Source organism: Microtus pennsylvanicus, chromosome 8, assembly GCF_037038515.1.
Source record: "Microtus pennsylvanicus isolate mMicPen1 chromosome 8, mMicPen1.hap1, whole genome shotgun sequence".
NCBI classification, from domain to species: domain Eukaryota; kingdom Metazoa; phylum Chordata; class Mammalia; order Rodentia; family Cricetidae; genus Microtus; species Microtus pennsylvanicus.
The window spans coordinates 88693983-88715189 of NC_134586.1; the positions used below are offsets into that span (position 1 = coordinate 88693983).

General features: G+C 50.5%; 1 pseudogene; it reads right to left on the bottom strand.

The window, feature by feature from the left end:
* Window positions 1–265: 265 nt before the first annotated feature.
* On the bottom strand, window positions 266–1251 carry LOC142856489 (large ribosomal subunit protein uL18 pseudogene; annotated as a pseudogene).
* Between the last annotated feature and the right edge of the window lie 19956 nt (window positions 1252–21207).

Sequence of the window (21207 nt, forward strand, 5' to 3'; positions counted from 1 at the left end):
CCACCATCACCACCACCACCACCACCATCACCACCACCATTACCACCACCATCACCACCACCATCACCACCACCATCACCACCAACATCACCATCATCACCATCACCACCACCATTACCACTACCACCACCACCTCCTCTTCCTCTTCTTTGACCCTCTCCCCCACCCGCTTGCTTTCTTCATTCTTGTGGCATATATATATATATATATATATATATATATATATATATATATATATATTTGCTGCTTGGTCAATAAGTTTATTATCTTTATGAAAAACTCTTCATAGAAAATTGCTTTAGCTGTCAGCAGCTCACTGCTGAGCTCTGAGGAAACTTGCCTTCTTTTGAGCAACCCGATCTTTCTTCTGGGCAAGAGACATTTTGGGATGGTTCCACCTCTTCTTCTTCACTTCTCTCTTGGGATTCTTTTCATAGACTGGATTCTCTCGTATAGCAGCATGGGCTTTCTTATACATCTCCTCCATCATGTCTGGAGTAACATTGTTCTTTATGTACTGAGAGAACTGTTTCTTGTAAGCATCTTCATCTTCCTCCATTAGGTAGCGCATGTAGTCTGCAACATTCTGACCCATGATGTGCTTACGATATACCTCTGCGTTGAACTCCTTGCTTTCAGAATCATAACCAGGGAATCGTTTGGTACTATGAGGACTAGACAAGCCTCCATCCACAGCTCCCTTCAGGGCCCCGAAAACTTTATTGCCAGTTGTAGTTCGAGCAAGACCAGCATCCAGATAGCAGGTGAAGGCCCCAGGCTGACCACCGATGCTTTCCACATTGTATTCATCTCCAGTCACCTCCACTTGGCCTTCATAGATCTTGTCCATACCAAACCTATTAAGAAGCCTGCGGGCCAGCAGCACGCCGGTACAATAGGCGGCAGCATAGTTTGTCAGGCCAACTTTCACTCTGTATTTCGGCAGCTCGTGTGCGTAGGTGGCGCAGACTATCATGTCCCCCTCTATACGGGCATAGGCAATCTGGCACATGATGTCTCTGTTAGTTACACAAACTATCATCCTGTATTTGGGTGTGTTGTACTTATTTTTGTCTTGGATCACTAATCGTTTCCGAGCATAGTAGTCGGTTTTACCCTCTCGCCGCCTTCTAAATCTCACTTGGTATCTCTTGAAGTAGGCCTTGTTCTTGACAACTTTCACAAACCCCATGGTGCGGAGCAGAAACCCGCAATCGCAGCTCCACGCAGACCTGCGGGCCCGGCGACGCTAGGGGTCGGCTTATATTTTGTTAAAGGTCACACTACTGTCACTACAGAGAGATGCTGGGAAAGAGGGATTAGAAGTTACTAAACTGCCCCTTTAACTGGAAGCCTCAAGTATCCCTCCTCTTCAGCCCCAACACCCTGAGGCGGAGGATTCCCTTCCCGCCCTGTCTGTCACTCTGGTACCTCCAGCTCAACACTCAGATTGGCGTCATGCCTATTTTCTTCCCAGGGGCTCCACGCCCATTGGAAGCCACCGCACGGTATGGACAGCCAGCACTAACTGGAAAGAGGTCCCTTAGGGCCTGGGCTGCTCCTAGATGGGGAAGAGTTGGCCAATTTGTGGGTATTCCCAATGTCCTGTAATCAGCGTCAGGACACAGGAAACAGAATAGGGTGAAAACCCGAGAAGGGATGATGAGTCAGATGGTCAGCTGTGGGATCAGAGAAGAGCAGGACAAGCCAACAAAGCTAAGTCACGAAGAATGAGGAACTGGTGGGCCAGTGGAGGAAGATGGGGACAGAAAACTGATTCAGGCGGGTCCTCTGAGAGCCCATACTAGATATGCTAGTCCATGCTAGTCTTGTGCTAGAAAGTCCGGTGCTAGCCAACCTGCGCCTGTGGTCGAGCGGCAGAGCCCGCTTGGTTCTGTGCTTCCAGCCGCTGAGTCAGCATACTCCCAGCTAGAGAGAGGGGCAGCTAGACCAGGGTGCAGCATGATCCGCAGGGGCACATAATGGCCTCCCATCCACGTCCTCCTCCTACTGTGAGTGAGGACCCTGAGATAGAGAGATCATCCTGGATGGTCTGGTGGCCATGAGAAATCACAGAAGTCCTCAGAAGAGGTGAGCAAGAGGGTCAGAAAGAGGCAAGAGTGGGAGCTACGGTGATAAAAACGAGAGGCCAGAAAACAAGAGGTACAGATATGCTACTCTCGGGCTCTGAAGAGGAAGGGGGGCACTAGAAGCGAGTCACCTGGCAGCTGTGTGAGGCTGGGAAAGAGCAGGAGTGGACAGGATTGTAACTCTCCTGGCACCCTGTTTTTCTCCTTAAGGACCAATTCTGGAATTTCTGACATCCAGAAATGTGAGTCACTCCTGGGCTGTGGCATAAGGTTATGGTGGTTGAATCCTAAGAACAATATAAGAGCTGTGGGGCTTCCTAGAAGGGACTGAGGTACCTGGCTCCCAGCTAGGGAGTGGAATGGGTGGAAGAAGGCAGACACGTAGGCAGGGATTACAGGCCCTCCTTACTCATAAACACTTGCCTCAGGCTGAGGCTCCTGGTTCCGAAGGGTCCCTGCTGGGGAAGACAGGGAAAGACAGGGGAGCTTAATGACCAGGGAGGGGTACTTCAGGGGCAGGGACAGAGCCTGGGAAAGCTGAGCCTGGAGACCTGGGACACACAAAAGGGCAAATTCCTCTCCTTTCCTGCCTCACCCAGCCGTGGGGTCAAAGGCCCCAAAGGGCCAGCCGAGATAAGGGAATGACTTAGTATGCACTGTAAATTCGGGGAAGGTTTCCAAGGGCTCAGCTGGAAAAGAATAATTTGCTTCTGGTGTGCCCAGCAGCATGCCTGCCCCCATGCCCCTCTACCTGAAAACATTCTAGCATGCTTAAGGCCTGTGTCCTTTCTCACAGTCTAGGGAAGGATGCTAACCCCTAGAAGTCACAGGACCCAAAGCACAACCCTAGTGATTCATCTGATGCCAGGCTTTCAAAAATAACTGCCTTTGGGGTTCCCATGCCAAGGATCTAGACATGGGTCAGAGGTCAGTATCCTGATTGGGGATGGGCAGCCAAGGGATTCTTCTCTCTCTCTCTCTCTCTCTCTCTCTCTCTCTCTCTCTCTCTCTCTCTCTCCTCTTTTCTAACTTACTTGTTTTTTGAGTCAGGGTTTCTCTATGTAGCCTTGGCCCTGACTGTCCTGGATCTTACTCTGTAGACCAGGCTGGTCCCGAACTCAGAGATCCGCCCGCCTCTGCCTCCTTAAGTGCTGGGATTAAAGGCATGTACTACCACGACCTGGCTCAGCCAAGAGATTCTTAAATTAACTTTAATTACTTGTGTTAAAAGATGCAAACCTTAGCATCAGGGGCATGCAGCACCCTGCATTCCCCTCCACCTTGCCACCTAGGATCTCCTGAAGTTTGGTTTTGCTCTCTCAGAATCTCCTGTGCTCACCCCTTTGCAGACGCCTGTCTCTCAGCCACACACCTCTTCATTCTACTCTGCTTGGTATTGCAATCAGAACCCCTGGGCACATCAAAAGAAAAACACCCATTTCTTTCTTTTTCTTTCTTTTTTTTTTTTTTGAGACAGTCTTTCTGTGTAGCACTGGCTGTTCTGGAGCTTGCTATGTTGACCACGCTGTCCTCAAACTCACAGAGATCCTCCTGCCTCTTGACAAGAGCCTGTCAAATGTGAGGATGCAGGAGCCAGAGTTTAAGGAGTCCGGCTCTGCCCCTCACCAGCTGTGCCATCATCTGCAATACTTTGAAAGGACAAGGACAAGAGAGGCCAGCATGGTCTACATCTCGCTTCAGCTGACCCAAGCAAACATGACTTATGTGCGATCCTGTCCCTGGACCACTTGGTGGTGGAGTTCAGGCTTACCCAGGACTCAGCTAATAGAGCCCAGGCCAGGCTTCTGCTTTCTGCCTTCAGGCTCACTTCCCTCTGCGAGTGTTCTTAGACATACTCTGTCTTGTTCTCTTTTGTCTGGCTGTAATCCCCAGACAGTACGCCACTCTGTCAGATTATATATTCACACTGAAAAGTGCATAGCACACAAACTCAAATAAATTTAAATCAATTATGTTTTGTATAATATTACTGGATATGGGAGGGTCCAGCCTATTGTGGTGGAGCCATCCCTGGACCGTTCATGCCACGGAGTGTGTGCCTGTGTACACATTTGCTTGATGCATAAGATATGCTATGTCTGGAAGGTACAAAATATAAGACCGAACGATTCCGCCTGGAAAGCTCATGGAGTGGACTTTCCGAATGTGATGCTTTTTTAAAGCGTGAAAACAGAGTCTGGCCTGTGACGACCTGAGGTGACTCTTAACGCCATTACTCCCCTCCCTCACACCCCTATCCAGGACTGACTCAGTGCCTCCCTGGGCCCTCCCTGTGTTGAGCGCGCACCCCCATCCCACTGTGTCATAATTCTGTTTCCATGCCTGTCTGCCCTACTGGAGCGTGTGTGACTCCCGGGAAGCTTTCTGTCTCTAACAGGCCCTTGGCATCTAATGGGCATGACTCCATAATGACTGATGGATTCGGGAGCAGAAGGAAGCCGGGTTCTTCTCTCTAGAAAGCTATGGACTGATGGTGGGAGAGGCATCATGGATGTGAATGAAAAGCAGAAATAAAAAGGAGAAAACCATGACTGGTCCCGGGTGTAGTGGAGGAGGTTTATTATAGCTGTGTGTGAGAGCATAGCCAGAGGCAGGGACATCTGGGAGAGTCCAGAGTGGACATGACCCTGAGCCATGTGGGGATATGGAGAGGGGAGAGAGGGGAGCCAGGTTCAGCAACTAGGAGGCCCAAAGGAGAGACAAAAAGACCAGGTAACCAAAATGGTTGGCTTATCTAGGGAAGAGCAGCTGAGGGAAGGGCAGCCCAGCTCCTGGCCTGGGTAAGTTTAGGGTAGGGGTGGGATGTGCCATCCAGGAGGGCCCTGTGACAGGCACTGAGGGGTACAGGGAGAACCTGGCAGCCAGCATCTGCTTTGATATGTTAAGTAGGCATCTCAGCCATTCCTCGGGTTTGAAGGTATGAACATTCCAGCGACAATAGGCTGCATTTGGCAAGGGCACTGAGGCTCTGGAGAGCTGTGGAAAAGCTGCCTGATACCGTTTGAATCTGAGATCCCCATAGGCTCATGTATATGAACAGTTGGTTCCAGGCTGATGATGCTGTAGAACCTATAGGTAGCAGGACCCAACTGGAGGAAGCTGGTTGCTGAGGACTGGATTTTTTTTTTTTGAGGCAGTGTTTCTCTGTGTAGCTTTGATTCCTGTCCTGGAAGTAGCTCTTATAGACCAGGCTGGCCTCCAACTCACTGAGATCCGCCTGCCTCTGCCTCCCAAGTGCTGGGATTAAAGGCGTGCATCATTGCCACCCAGCGAGGTTTGGACGTTTTATGGGTTATTGCCCAGCCTCAGTTCTGGTCCAAAGCTATGTGCTTCTTGATTGACCACGATGTGAGAAAGCTGCTTCATGTTCCTGCCGCCACAGAGAAGAGCGGTGGGGTGGGGGACGGGGGGGGGGGAGTGTGTGTGTGGGGGGGTTTCAGCATCATCCCTGTAATGATGGACGGTTTCATCTTAAACTGTGAGCTGGAATAGTCAGCCCCCACATCCATTTTCCCTTCCAGCGATAAGGGAAGTCACTAATACAGTATCTTAGAGCCAAAGCCGGGCTGCAACTGGAAGGTGCTGTTCAGGCCTCCGCAGAAGCTTGATGGTTGCAACAGAAAGGACCCCATGTGGTAAGGCAGGGAAAACAGGAGTAATGCAGACTTGACCAGGCAGGTACTTACTTGATTCACTCTTCCCTGAGGCAGATGAGAGAGGGCACGACCTTTCTCCTGAACCACAGACCTCAGCTTCAGAACCCTGCTGGGAAGTCTCAGTGGCACAGAAGCCTAAGCCTCAGTCAGTCCCCCTGCATCTTCCTCCAGTGCAAACACACCTTTAGCTAGTGCGGGGGAGGGGCGGGGGGGTGGGGCAGGGGAATGGTCTTGTCCTACTCTGTCTTCTAAGGAAGACAGGAGCTCCAAATTCATTGTTCTAGGACAGTGGTTCTCAACCCCTTTGGAGCTCGCATCTCAGATATTGACGTTACAATTCATAATTCATAACAGTAGTGAAATTATAGTTATGGAGTAGCAATGAAGAAATTTTAAGGTTGAGGGTCACCACAGCATGAGGAACTGTATTAAAAGGTCATGACATTAGGAAGGTTGAGAACCACTCTGTTCCAGAATAAATGGCTCAAGGGACCCCACAGGATTCTTGGTCCCTGTTACAAGGGAACAGATCATGTTTAATATCTGGATGTGCTACAGCGAAACTGATGATAAGTACGTCTGGCTTAGCGTTATCTCCTAATAAACACGCTGGATAAATTTTATGGAAGCTTAAGAAATGTGGAGTATCAAAGAGATGACTGTTATTCAAAGCAGAGGTCCTTGTACTGCTGGTTTGGGGTTTTGTTTGCTGTTTTATTCCATTGTGCTGGTAACTGAGCCTGTTTCCCAAGGCCCATCCCCTGCTGCAGTTCCCATGGAGCTAGTCTGCTAGAGAGGTAGGTAGAGGCTGGCCAATCAGAGAGCTCCATATCTCTAGTCATAATGATTGGTTCAGAATTAGGTATGTGTCTTCATGCTAGGCCAATCAGAGTCCTTTCCTGGTGGAGTGCTTGAGGAAGCGCCATGCTGAGATCAGTTTGGTCTGTGGTCTGGTAAGCGCCTACTTGTGGCATAGGAGTAGATACAGAGTCCTGTTGGCATTATTCTGACCTACCTGAAGCCAGGTTAACTGTCAACTATCTTCATTTGCATCCTAAAAGGCTATTTTAAAAATTTGTTTGTTTGTTTATATATGCATTGGTGTTTTGCCTGGATAAAAGTGTTGGGTCCCTTGGAACTGTAGTTACAGACAGTTGTGAGCCGCCATGTGGGTGCTGGGAATTGAACCCAGGTCCTCTAGAAGAGCAGTCAGTGTTCTTAACCACTGAGTCATGATTCCAGCCCCCAAGGTTGAATTTATTATGTCCTTCAAAAACCAAGAGGAAATCTTTCATCATTCTCACTATCCCATGATTCTTTAAGGCTGAGCTGACAGTCTTTTCTCTCAAGAAGTCTGCCCAAACCACACTATTATGTAGACTATGTAGTTTGGATTGCATTCCCTCATCCTGGTTTGTCTGTAAGATTATAATTAGGGGAGGAGGTAGAAGTTTCTGGACACTGTGGGTCCTCCCAAGTAACAGAGGAGCTCCCGAAGTTAAGAAAGTTGTGAAGGTCTGTCTGCTGGGGTCACTCCCGGGGCAGAAGCAGGGTGGGAGACTATGTGAATGTGTGTGTCTGTGTGCATGCATGTGCAGGCATTTCCCCAGAGCAAAGACGACATGTGTGCCCCTGTGTGTGGTGAGCGAGGGCAGGAGGACTGAGTAGAAAGACAGGCTCTTTTGGCAGCAGGACCAGTTCAGATACAAGTTCCCGCCTGGCTAGCAAGAGCCCTGGAGGCCAGGCATGTGTGTGTGTGTGTGTGTGTGTGTGTGTGTGTGTGTGTGTGTGTGTGTGGTGTGTGGACCCAACAATGTCCTCTGCATGGAGTGGCAGAGTTGGAACCTCCTTTACATTTCTTTTCACTACTCAGCTTTATATCTTCACCCAATGAGACCTGGGTTTATTTGCTCCTGGCTCCCCCAGCTTCTATATAGGCTCGTGTGACTCCAGACAGCGGAATTAGTGCCCAAAGAATAAACGAAGGAATGAATAATAGGGTCTTGATGATGGGCTGGCTTAGAGTTTGCTCTCCTCCTCTGGACATCCCAGAGGGGCACCCTTCTACAGTCTGGTGTGCCAGTGTGCTCATATTCTCTCTCTCTCCCTCTCCCTTCTCTGCCTCTTCTGCCCCCACCTTCTCTTCCTCTAGGTCACAATTTGGACATGACACCCCAGGAAGCCTTCTCACGCACATGTCTGAAGAAGTGTCCCTCCCTCAAGGTGCCCACAAGTTCCTCTTGCAGTTTGTGAAGCAGTTCGCCCAGTTGTGTCATAAATACCAGCATGCCTGCCAGCCTTGGTCTTCCTTATGGAGTCCCAGAACAGGGACCTCTAAGGTTCTGTTTGGCCTTTCCCTCCACTTTATGGTCTCCACGGCTCAATGTTGAACACTTACATAGAGGACGCACACTCTGTCGTGGGTGGCTTCTCCCTGCCAACACGGGCTCATTCACTTCCACTGCCGAGCATCACACAGGGGGATCGGGCAGTCCATGACAAGCTAGCCTGGAAAAGACCAGGATTCCAAATTCAAAGTCACATCTGTGCTGGATCCTTACCACTTTCACACCAAGGTAAGGATGAATATTCCTGTTAAATCATGCGACGCTGGGGACCACGATGAGTGTATTTACTTTCATAGCCCAGCCTTCTCTCTTTCCCCTATGGAGACCCCGGCTGAAGTTCCCTCCTGGGCCAGCTGCTGTACAGTCCGCATCACCAGACACAGGAGTTAGCGCTAAAAGGATATATGAGGGAATCTGTATTCAGGTCCGTTCATGTGCTTTGGATTGCACTCTTGTCTTGGTTTGTCCGTAAGACTATAATTGGGGGAGGGGATAGAAGTTTCTGGATGCTGTGGGTCCTTCCGAATGGCAGAGAATTTCTTGAAGTTAAATAGAAGTGCCACTCCAGTTGTGAAGGTCTGTATACTGCAGTCACTCCTGGGGCATAGGCAGGGTGGGAGACTATGTGAAGGTGTGTGCGTGTGCGTGTGTGAATGCTGGGAGCCTTCCTGGCCTTCCAGTCTTGAGAGGAACTACCCATAGTCCACAGTGTGCGTAGCCTGTAGTCTGCAGTGTGACTGTTGCTAAGCTCTGGTGTTCAGCCACTCCGTGTGTTAAATACACTTCGGATCATGATATTTTCAACTTTCAGTGGACTTATGGGGATGTAGCCCTCGTGTAACCCCAGAAGAATCTACACTGTAGTTCCTTCCTCATTCTCTCATGAGTGCACCCAGGCTAGGCAGGGAGCCACTCATCCTGAGGTGTGCTTATGGGCCACTGGGAGACTTTCTAGTCTGAACTACAGTGTGTGTTGCTGCTAGTTATCGAGACAGGAAAGACCAGGTTGGGGTGGGGACAGAAATGGAAAGTTCTGCCTTATCGGTGCTAACCCCGAAAGCCTGATACAATAGCCAAAGGGAGGAGGCACGTCGATGTGAGCCTGTGGCTCAGTGGAGAAGTCAGAACAGAAGGAAGCCTCAGCCAGGGTGGCTCTGAGGTCATTCAGGTGGAGGAGTCTGGAAGAGAGCGCTCATGACCAAATGCTGACGGAGAGACTGAGCCCAGAGAGGAGCCTGGGTTGAGGGAGGGAGGGAGGGAGGAGAGAGAGAGAGACAGAAAAAGAGAGAGAGAGAGGAGGGGGAGGAGTGAAGGAAGACACCCCCACCCCACAAGCCCGAAGGACATTTCTGAAGTCCAGAGAACGTTCATGTGAAAAGACTAACTGCCAGCCAAATGCTGCCAGCAAGTCGAAGAGGAAGTAATCACAGCTTCAGCAACACGAGCATCTTTGGACACCTTGACGAGAACATTTTAGTGGAGTACTGGGAATGGGAGGTTAGCTGTGGTGAGTATGGAGAGGCCAGGAGTGAGGGCTTGATAGCCACGTGCTGCACAGTGATGCTATGTTTGGTGAGAGCGATTGCAAACAATAATACGCTGAAAATGTTCCATTGCCTAGTATTGTACTTCTCTGTGCTTAGAGGTATTCAGATACACAGATATGCCCCCACTATGTTATAGTTGTCTACAGTATTTCCTCTGGTAACCTGCTCTCCAGGTGTGCAGCTTCAGAGCAATGGGCTACACCATCCCCTCCAATATACTCTAGGTGTGTAATAGGATAGACCATCAGGTTGTGTAAGCGTGCCCTGGGATGGGCTACACCATCCCCTCCAATATACTCTAGGTGTGTAATAGGATAGACCATCAGGTTGTGTAAGCGTGCCCTGGGATGGGCTACACCATCCCCTCCAATATACTCTAGGTGTGTAATAGGATAGACCATCCAGGTTGTGTAAGCGTGCCCTGGGATGTTCACACCACAACAGATCACCCAACAGGGCACTTCTCCGTGTGCATCCCCATCGCTAGCGATGGACAGTGACATGAAGACCTCGTGGAAGAAACTGCCATGGGACAGAGCAAAAACCGGAGCAGAGGCTTCTGGAGAGCAAAGGACCTTTGGTGGAGGCATTGCTCCTTGTATGCAAAGGGATGGGTGCTCCTAAGGCATGCATGCCCACTCCTGGAGACAAGCAGAAATAAGGCACAGGACGGCACCGTGAGAGAGACACTGTTCAGGCAAGAGGAAAGTGTCCCACTCACAATAGGCTGGCTTCAGATGGGAACCCTACTTGGCAGGACAGCTGTACGTCAGTTCATGGGTCTCAGACGAGGCAAGTGAAAGCCTTCTCTGCAATGCACTATACTATTTTTTAAAAAATGTAACTTCATATTCACAAAGGGGTAGCGACATTTGAGGACAGAGAAGAAGGAAGCGTGAAAACAGCAGACATGCAGGGAGGATGCAGAGCCAGACATTCTTGAGAAGAAAGACTCAGTTAAGATGCAGTCGGTCAGCATGCTGTGTATTTCTTCCCCACTTACCCTTGGCCCCTTGAGTTGAGCATAGAGGAGGTGGATGGTGAAGAGATAAGGCACTTGGGAAAGCAGCTTGTGGGCCTTGCTAATGTGATTCTCCTCTGTGGACATACAGCGGCCCAGTGCTTTCTGCTCCCACCTCACCAACACTTCCATGGTCCTTGCTAGTCCTGGACTCACCGACTGAGAAGTCTGTCTAGACACTGGAAAACCCTTAGCATGTCCTCCCTCAAGCCACAGCAGCCTGAGAAACTAGAGGGGTGAGATCACATGCTCAGAGTCTTGGGGAACAGCCTTCATCCACTCTCTGCCCCGCACCCCAGAACTAAGAACACATTCCTGCTCTGCTGTTCTCCTCAATCCCCCTGCAGAGTGACATCAAGCAAACACTCCCACATAGTGGATCAAGGAACACAGAGATGTCTGTGGGACTGGGGCTCTAGCCCTAACCCCAAACATACTTGACGGGCAAGCAGACTCTCCCAGGAACGGCCTAGCCATACAGAATTTCTGGGGAGGTGGTTTATTGGGCTGCATGGGTAGGCCTATCTACCTCACCAGGTGCCCACTTGCTTACAGAGAAAGGACTCATCTTCTTACTCATCCGTCTCATCCCTGCATAACAGCCAGCCCTTTCCACAGCCTACTCATCCTTCCCGGAGCAAAGCCTCCCGTGGTGCCTCATGCAGGCAGGTGCTTCGTTAATGCAGATTGAATAAACAAACACACGGGCACATCAAAGCAGCCATTCACTCAAGAAAGAGAGCCCCCACCTCCTCTGTAACCAGGTTGTCCCAGCTCAGGGACACAAGCCGTCCCCAGATCCAGAGCTAGTCATCACCAGCACAATAAGGTGCCTGTGTAGCAAGACTCCTCAGGGCCTGCTGAGTCAGGAGGTCTGCTGTCCAGTCATGTGAGGAAGGGCTTGCCGCTTCCATGAGGCTCCCAGCTTTGGGATACATGGAAGAGAGCTGGTAAAGGCTTTCCTACAAGTCTCTGATCATATGTATTATAAGTACACATGTGTATAAATGTGCATGATTACAGTGCATGGGAACTAGTACGTACGCATGTATGCGTGTGTTTGTGTGGAGAACACATGTGTACATGGCCTGCTTTTTACCTGCTAGGTGCTCTTGCCTAAGGAGAGACTGGCCGCCCTACCCTATTTCGCTCCTCTTTCTGGTTCTGGTACCTCTGTCCTTGGAAGATGTCCATCATCCCGCACTAACTGCAGCCAGGCCTGGAGCCTGGAGTACGAGGCTAAGGCAGGCAAAGGTACAGGAAGCAGACCAGGGCAGAAAAAACAACAACAACAACAACAAAAAAAAACAACCCCCCCCAAACAAAACAAGATCTTAGGCAGTTGAACAGAGGGAGGCCCATAGTGACCCATAGCTTGAGATGCCCATGGTCTGCCTGGAACTGATCAGGAAGGAGCTACCTAGAGGAGAGTGGGGGTGATACTACCCCAAAAATGAGGTCTGAGAGCAATGTATGCCTTTGCCCAACAGAGCTGGATCCAAAGAAATGGCTCCTGAGGGAAAACAGGGAGCCTATGTCTGAACCTGGTGACTTCTGATGACTGTGTAAGTCTCCCAGGTCTGCCGTAACGTCCAGGGCCCTGTATCTGCCTGTATACAGAACATCAGAACTGTATCTGCTCACAATCCTAGAAGCTGGAGGCCCATGATGAAGGCACCCATGGGCAGTTTTTTCTGGGGCTACTCTTCCTGATGGTCGTAGTCACCCTGTATCCTCACGTGGCCTCTCCCCGGCTTGCACAGAGAACAAATGGAATTAAGGCCCCACCCAAATGGTTTCATTTTAGCTTAACCACCTCTTTAAAGACTCTGTCTTGGAAGATAGCCACAGTTCAAGGCCCTGCAGGATTAGGGCTTCACCATATAGCGTTCTAGGGGAGTCGTTGTTTAGTGAATAGTAGCGGCTGTGGAATCATTGTCTTAACAGTGACTCTGAGTTAGAGATTAGAGCGCTTGGCCACACAATATTGAGCTGTCAACATTGTGTGAGCTTCAAGTATGCTTCTGCATGCACATGTATGTCTGTGTTCATATGTATACAGGTCCATATATGTGCATGCATACTCATGTGTGATCATACATGTATGGGAATTTGTGTGCACATATACATTTTGCCTGTTTGTGAGCACAGTACATATATGTCTGCTATTTGTCTGCTGGGTTTATTTGCCTGATTTTCCCTGGAGCTGGAGAGAAGGATGGGCCAGGCTGAGAGCACTTTGTGCTTTGAACTGAAGTAGCTGTTCAGGTTCATAGCAAGTAGAGGCAGCACTAGAATACTTACCCTGTGACATCGGTGTCCTGGACTCCTCTGCCTATTATTCTGAGCTTCCCAGCCAAGTCAGATGGCAGAAGTCTCATGGCCCAGATGTGACAGTCCCCAACAGCCATCCCTTTTCTCTTCCTGTACGTAGGAGCGAAAGAGGCGGCTCCCTGAGGTGACGTGATTCACTGCCGAGGTTTGTAGTTCACCACAGTGTCTAACTGCCGTGACTCACTCACTTATCAGGCTCTAACAAGTGGGCTGATTTGCCCAAGGTCTCACACAGTCCTAGCACTGCGGAGGGCAGGACGCAGTCACTGGAAGGCCCAACCCCCTGGGTACCTTATAGGTCCCCAAAAACCTCCCCCAAGCGCCCTGCCAGCAGGCCTCTCCAGCGAGGGCACACTAGGCTATGACTTCATGTTGGTCCCTCCAGCTGGAGGGACCTCACTAGGGTTTTATCTCCCTTGAATTGGCCCTGCCTGGTTTCAGAAGGAGGAGGAGTCTTGACTGAGGCCTTATTTGGGCTTCCGGTTGGAACACCCGATCTGGATGTTTCAAAGGTGGCATGACGCCCTCTGGTTCCTGTCCACAGAGCCGCAGCTGCATGGAAACCCTGAGGGCAAGCCCTTTGTTCCTGGCCACGGAGGGTGAGGGAATGCTAGAGCAATGTGGTCCTTCGGCCACAACTGGGGCCTGGAGAGCTCGTCCTGATTGCTGGGTCATTCAAGCCTAACCCCTAGTAGAGGGATCTATAGTGTCTCTATCTGCCAACTTGGCTCTCCTCATGAGCTGTGGTCTCCATCCTGGCCACAGTGGCCTGCGAGTGGATGGATAGATGGCTGTGTCGTCCCGGCCTCGGGGACAGCCTGGGCTACTAAGGATCTCTTTTCTCACATAACCTCGGCATCCAGTCCTGTTCTTGTCCAATCTCCGACAGAGGCTAAGAAATGGTCATGAGAGGCTCCTCATGCCAGAGCTGGACAGTCCAGAGCCCTCCTGTTCATAATGGGGTTAGCAATTCGCTTGCTCTGGTCACTCTGTCAGGTGTGTATTTTTGCCCCAGCGTGCGGGAGAAGGCAGATAAGGCAAATGCACCTGCATTTGATGAACGAATAAATGGGTCTCCAGACACTTCACGTCCTGTTCCCTGGAGCTCCTGAGAGGTTATCTTCAAAAGTCTTTGTGAATCAGTTCCTGGGTGGGGTGGGGGTGGGGGTCCCATCTCTGTTTACTGGAAGTCCGCAGGGACCTTACAGGGACAGGAGGTGACTTCAGGTCTGCGGGCCCACCGCCTACTGTGGGTCCTTACAGTGAACTGACCTGGAGCCCTTCCTGCAGGAAACTGAAATTGACTGTTTCCCCTCAGACCAAACCTGAGGTAATTCAGGTGTGGGACTGGCAGGGCAGTGAGAGACTCTGACTGAGCCTGGCTGGTCTCCAGCAGAAGTGGTATGGGAATGTGGCCTTTGGCCCCTGAGGGCTACCTAGCGGAGTAGGTGGGGTAACTACCCAGAGCCAAACCTCTGGGTGGCTTCAGACTGGCACTTCCGGACAAACCAGCCTTGGTGGTCCCAGAGGATCTTTCTTCTTCATCTTCTCTCTACCTGGAATTTCAGTTCACACCTCTCATTGGCTGAAGAAGCCCTCGGAATCTCCTCGATCCTGTGAAGACACAGACTAGAAGGGTTGGGGGTTCCCCATTTGTGCAGAGTGACACTTGGTCGGGGTTGGAGAAGGTCATCTTTGGGTGGCCTCCAGTCCTTGCACCCCACAATCCCCGTGTTTCATTTTGCTGCATCCTAGGGAGAAGGTAGTTTCCTAGGGTGGAACCTGTCAGGGACTGTGAATATGGGGATGAGGGTCATGGCCAAGGCCGTGAGAAGAGCTGCTGCCCTGTAAGTGGCAGCCCTGTTCTACCGGAAATTCCTCATCTGGCCCGGTCCTGCAGAGCCCGAGGGGACAGGAAACCTGCCTTTCCTGCCCCACACTCCCACCCTGTTGCCAGGGGAAAGGCGGGCACTGGCCAGCTCTCACACAGTGCCCTGGGGTTGAATTCTAGAAAAACAAGCCATTGACCCATCCTGCCCACGGTCATTCTCGGAACCCAGTAAGAAACCATAGTAAGTCTTCAGCTTGAATCTTGCCTTTGGCCTTCCTGAGACGTGTGGCAAAACCATTTTCTATGTAAGCCCAGTTTCCCGCTGTGTAGCCCAGGGGTCCCAGCCCCTGCCCTGATCAGGTGTGCCTCCTCCAATGGGAGGACTTCCTCAGCTTGGGTACCCTAGCCTACCCCAGCCCTAGGAAACCTGGGCCCAGAGTGGACCCTGACCAAATCCTGAGTTGGGCCTGGGCTCAAGGGTCTTGCCCTCATCTCCTGCCCCAGTGTTGGTTTCAGCCCTGTGGGAAGGGGCCTCTCCTACTTCCTCCCCTCCCTGGGGGCCATTTGTCTTTTCCCTATGGGCCTCTGTCTGAGGCAACAAAAATTTACTCGCTGCATCTCCTCAGAGTATGGTGACCACTGTCAAAGAGATGTGCAGTGTTGGTTCCCTCTGCCGGCTGGCTCGTGGCCATGGGTGAGGGTCCGCATGGGCCATTCTCCACACTCTGACCTGGGCCTGGTTAACACAGCCACAGGGCCCAGCCCTCTAAGGGAGCTAGGTGGTGGCGTCGACATTGTTATGCCTTCCATTTCCTGCACGCGGAGTGCCCTATACCCAGTGTCTCAGTCTTTGCAGTCACAACCATGTGGGCAGGTGGCATTATCCACCCTCACAGAAAAGGAAACTGAAGATCCTGAGGTCACATGGCTGTAAATGGCAGGTGAGGAACCTGGCCATAAGGTTTATGAACTTTCCACTTTATTTTTTTTTTAAAAAAAGGCACTTCCGGAAGAATGAAGGAGGAGAGGAGTGACCTCAGGAAGCTCCCCCAGAAGCTATCAGATGTCACTGTCACAGTAGTTGGCAGCTGGGTCTGTGGACACATTTTTTCTTTTTGTACTTTGAACGTTTACTACCTAGTTCCCATCTACCATCGTTGGTCCCAGGGAAGCATCCAGCCTCAACTGCTCCCCGTAACTCGTGGGACCCCTTCCTGTTTGCCAGCCATCTCTCCTTCCTCCTCACCAGGGCAAAGTCAGGAGACTCAGAACCAACAAGCCATGGCTCAGGATAGAGCAAAACTATGACATGGAGTCTAACCCAGAGTCTGCAAACAGACAGCCTGGAATTGAAGTGTTGCCAACATTTCCTAGGGTGATAAAACTTATTTACCTTCCCTCAACTTTGTTTTCTCACCTGACTGTATGGGTTATTTTAATGATTTATATATATAAATACTCGAAAGTCAAGCATGCAATGCTCAGTGCATCTCCATAGTATGACATGGGTGGCGATGGTTAATACTTCTCTAAGTCTGGCTGTTGTGAGTGGAATCACTTATCTAGGTATTTCTGGGTCTTGTCTTTGTCCTGCAGTGAGGGCCTGAGGGTGGGAATGGGAAAGCAGGCAACATTTAGGTAGAGGAATCTTGGAGGGACAGACGGCACCCTCTACCGTTCCTGGGGCAAGAGAGGCAGCTCATAGGAAATGGCCAACACCCAGGAGAGATGCAAGAGCCCCTACTAAAGAGCCCCTCTCCTGGATGCTGTTCTTACTGTGTCCCCAGAACAGAAAGGGCTCCTAAGAGTAGGGACTCCAAAGCCAAGTGGAGCTACTCTGTGGCTGTTGCAGAAGGCACCCGTGGGGTAAGGGCCCAGTGGGACATGGGAGCCTCAGATGCTGGGAGAGGAGGTTGGTTTTCCCCAGGAAGGAGCAGGGAGCAGGAGGTGAGAGAGGCTAGCCGAAAGCCAGTGGCTGGCTGGCTCAGAGGCTGTGGGGAAGTGAAGAGAGCCCCCGCAACCCACCACACTTAAACAGGTCCTCTATGCTTCAATCTTAAGAACTCTTGCAGGGCTTGTGATGGGAACTGAGTCCCATGGGACATCAGCTTGTCTTGAGGTTGAACAGAGAAGCCCCTGGTAAAGGGTGGGAAGGAGTCAGACCCAGTGTGCTTCTGCTCTCTAGGAGGGAAATTCTTGATTGGTTTGACTAGATTCCTGGAGCTGCAAGATTTGGGACTTTGACCCCAGAAGAGAGACCAGAGTGGTGTTCAACCTTCCTAATGCTTCCCCATGCTTTAATACAGTTCTTCATGTTGTGGTGACCGCCCCCCCCCCAACCACAAAATAATTTCATTACATCATAGTTGTACTTTTTCCACTGTTACAAATAGTAATGTAAATATCTGATATGCGGGATATCTGATATATGACCCCTCATGGGGTCACAACCCACAGGTTGAGCACCGCTGGGCTAGAGGCAGAAGGCCCTTCCTGAGGCTGGGGCTATCTCAAGGATTCCAAAGGCAAACTCACCTCCCATCTTGTCTACAGAAGAGAAGCCATTGCAGAAAGATTTAAGAACTGCCTGCTTGCGGACAGGGTGGAGATTTCCAGCCAGCAGCCTGTTGCGCAGGTGACTGGGCACCCCAAACACATGCCCTTGCGGCTTTGCTGGCCACAGCAGGGGATCAAATTACATGTTATTAGAACAATCCGGATGATGAAGTCAGTGCGGCCTTGATCCTCTTTATTTTAGTGACAATTTGGCAAAACAGCCAGTTGTGCTGGCAGCCACGTCTCTTGTGGCTGGTTCCCCTGCCCCCACCCCCACAAGGAACTCTGTCAGACGTGACGACATGGTCTCAATTTGCCATATGTCACTGTCTTCATTAGAGTTTCTATGGCTATGATGAAACACCATGACCATGAGCGAGTTGAGGAGGAAAGGGTTTATTGGGCTTATACTTCCATCACTGAAGGAAGTCAGGACAGGAACTCAGACAGAACCTGGAAGCCGGAGCTGATGCAGAGGCCATGGACGGGAGCTGCTTACTGGCTTGCTCCTCACGGCTTGCTCGCCTGCTTTCTTATAGAACTCAGAACCACCAGCCCAGAGATGGCTCCACCCACAATGGGCTGGACCCTCCCCCATCAATCACTAATTAAGAAAATGCCTTACAGGCTTGCCTACAGCCCCATTTCACAGAGGCATTTCCTAGATTGCCTCTCCCTCCTCTCTGATAACTCTAGCTTGTGTCAAGTTGACATAAAACTAGCGAGTACAGTCCCCTTTTTCTTCTCGGTGGAAAGTTCTCCCAAGGAAAGCCTGTTTGTATAGCAGGACTGGGATCTTCAAAGATGGCCTTCATGGTGTAATCCATCGCGTGTGCTCGTTCCCGTGCCTCCTACTGGGTGGTGGGCAGGACCACCTCTCGTCTTGTGACTGATTTGATGATGGGTCACCGGAGAAATGACACTATGACGCCCGAAACTTGATCAGAAGAATGCCACCGGCCCCCAGCCTCCATTCCTCTCCTCCCTCTTGTTTGTGGAATCAGATGTCCTGCTGCGGTGATGAGGAGGCCACATATGGGGGTTCTGGCTGATAGCATCTCTCTAGGCCCCAACTGACCACCAGCCCCGGCCTCAGGATGCGCATGAGGACACTGTAGAGATGTCTCCAGCCTCAGGCAGCACCTGGCTGCAGCTGCATGGGGGGCCCAGGGTGAGAACTCTCCAGGTGTACTGTGCAACCCTTAGAACTGCAGGAGGGGTCAGGATATTGCTAATTTCTTCACACTCCTTGCCTCTGTTATGAAAAACTGGAAGCCCACTCCTTCCAAGAGTTTCCTCCCAAGCTCTGAAGGTTCCTAATATCTGGGTGATTCTCGTTCTCTCCCTCACTCCCTCCCTAGCTGGCCTCAAAACTCACTCCCTATATAGCCAAGGGTGATCTTGAACTTCTGATCTTCCAGCCTCCCAGGTGCCAGGATTACATGCATGTGCCATCAATGCCAGGTTCACTCAGTGCTGGGGATCAAAGCCAGGGCATGATGCATGGTCAATGGATAATCTCCGCCTCTTAGCCCTTAGGAACTCAACCTCTAAAAGCAGATTGGAAATTAGGAATTTCAGGTGTCAAAAGCCATGAACTACTCTAACATTTCCAAGATGAGCAGTTATGATATCCTGGGAGGCTCCTGACTCCTCAGAGTCAGGCAGACACTGTCCCAACTCTGCCACCTTCTGGTACTGTGTCCTTGGATCAGTCAGTTTATGCCTCTGTGCTTCAGGAGCCCAAGCTGAGGAACTGGACAATGCATGTCTCCTTTGCTGAACTGGTGTGACACTGGGCATTCTTCATAACTGGTATCCTTGTAAAGTAAGGGTCTGAGACAGCTAACAAGGGCGACACATAGAAAGTACCTTGTGTCAGCAATAATAACTCATTTGTCAAGCGTCTGTCTAGGCACTTCCAAAGGAGTCATTTGTACATGCCGATCTATTTGATGTTCATGGCCATGAGTTAAACATCACTATGGGGGATGGCTTGGCTCAGTAGGTAAAGTACATGCTACCAGGCTTTGAGACCTGAGTTTGATACTCAGGACCCACGTGAGAGCAGCAAGTTGTCCTGTCTTCTACACAGGTATTGTGTATGGGGTGTGCATCCCTTACACACACACACACACACACACACACACACACACACACACACACACGCACACACATGCAGATAACATTTAAAAAAATCACTTGTTTCCTGCATTTTGTGGAAGGGGAACTCCAAGATATTAAATCTCTTTCCCTGGGTTACGTGATTAGCAAAGGCAGAGATGGAATTTGAACCCGGGGAAATTTCATTTTGCCGCACTGCCTCTGGGTAAACGTTGAACTCTGAGTTCTGGGCGCTGATGGTGTGAGCACTCAGCCCGGCCCTTTCTTGGAGAGATCAAGTGCGTGAACCGATGTGAAAGGAATCAGTGGCTACTAGCGCCGAGGTGTCTTGATTGGAGACTAGGACTCAGTGGTCCAGGGATCGTGGGCAGTAGAACAGACAGACGGGAGACCTCTGAGGGACTCCTTCAGTACTGGGGCAGAAGCTGTCATCTGGAGACTTGGGGGGCTGAGTCATGCTGGAAAGAGGCAGCCACGGGTGTTAGTAGTGCCAGACACTTGACCTTGACCCCTGCTCTTCTCTGCACCCCCAGTGCGTCATCTGCCTTCACCCCTGACTTGTGAAGGGCATGTCCAATCTCCCAGACAAGAACACATACACAGAGTGTTTGGGAAAATGAGAGCGAGATGCTTTAGTTTTTTTAGTTGGCAGAGGATTTCTCTTTTAAGCTTCCTTAAATAACTTTTAGCAGTTTTGGAGACACATCTACTTATAGAGACTAACTTACTTCCTTCTCTTTAAAAAAAAGTGCTTATTTATTTATTTGGTTCTATGTGTACATGGGTGCATGCGTGCCACTGTGTATGTGTGGAGGGCAGAAGACAACTTTTAGGAGCACACAGGACTCAGGGATTGAGGTAAGGTTGTCAGACTTCGTGGCCTCTTACCTTCATCCTCTGAGCCATCTCTCGGGTCCTTCATTCTCCTCCTAATATCTTTTATTCCTGGACCGCGTTTAGGTTTTCTTCATGACTTGAGGTTAGCCTCTACCTCTATTTCACACTGAGATGCAAAATGATGAGGAGTTATAGAGCTCTGCCCTGTCAAGGTGTGGCTCCCGTCCCTCTGTGGACAGAGACTGAGATGTTCAAGTCTCCTGTATGGGGCTGCAGAGATGAGTACCGCTGTCCCTCTCGAAGACTGGCAGCTGTCACCTCTCAGTGCTGCCAGGTAACCGGCTTAGAGGAGTTGACAGACACCTGTGTTTTTGCCCCACCCCACTTCATACTTACAGTGCAGATGTCAGTATTTGTTAGAAGTGTTTTCAAAAAGCCATGCTGCTGAGTCCGGAGCTGAGGGGTTTGGCTCAGGTGAAATGCCTGGAGTTTGTGGCATTCACAGGTCGCTCCCTTCGCCGCTTCAGTAACTCTAGCTGAGAGGAGCGTGGCTGCATGAGTGACTTTGCCTCATTTGCTTATCTTTCCACTGTGCCTGTTTCTCTCCCTACCTGCTATTGGCATTTGTCACCACTGTCAAAACCTCAGGTGGTGCAAAGTTGGAATCCCAGCTCCTGAGAGGTGAAAACCAGAGGATCATGAATTCAACACCAGCCCGGGCTACAAATGACCAGCCTCAAACCCACAAAAGTATGTTGGAAAAATGAATCAGAGGTTACGAGCACGTATTGCTCTTGCGGAGGACCTGGGTTTGATTCCCAGTAGCCACATGGTAGTTCACA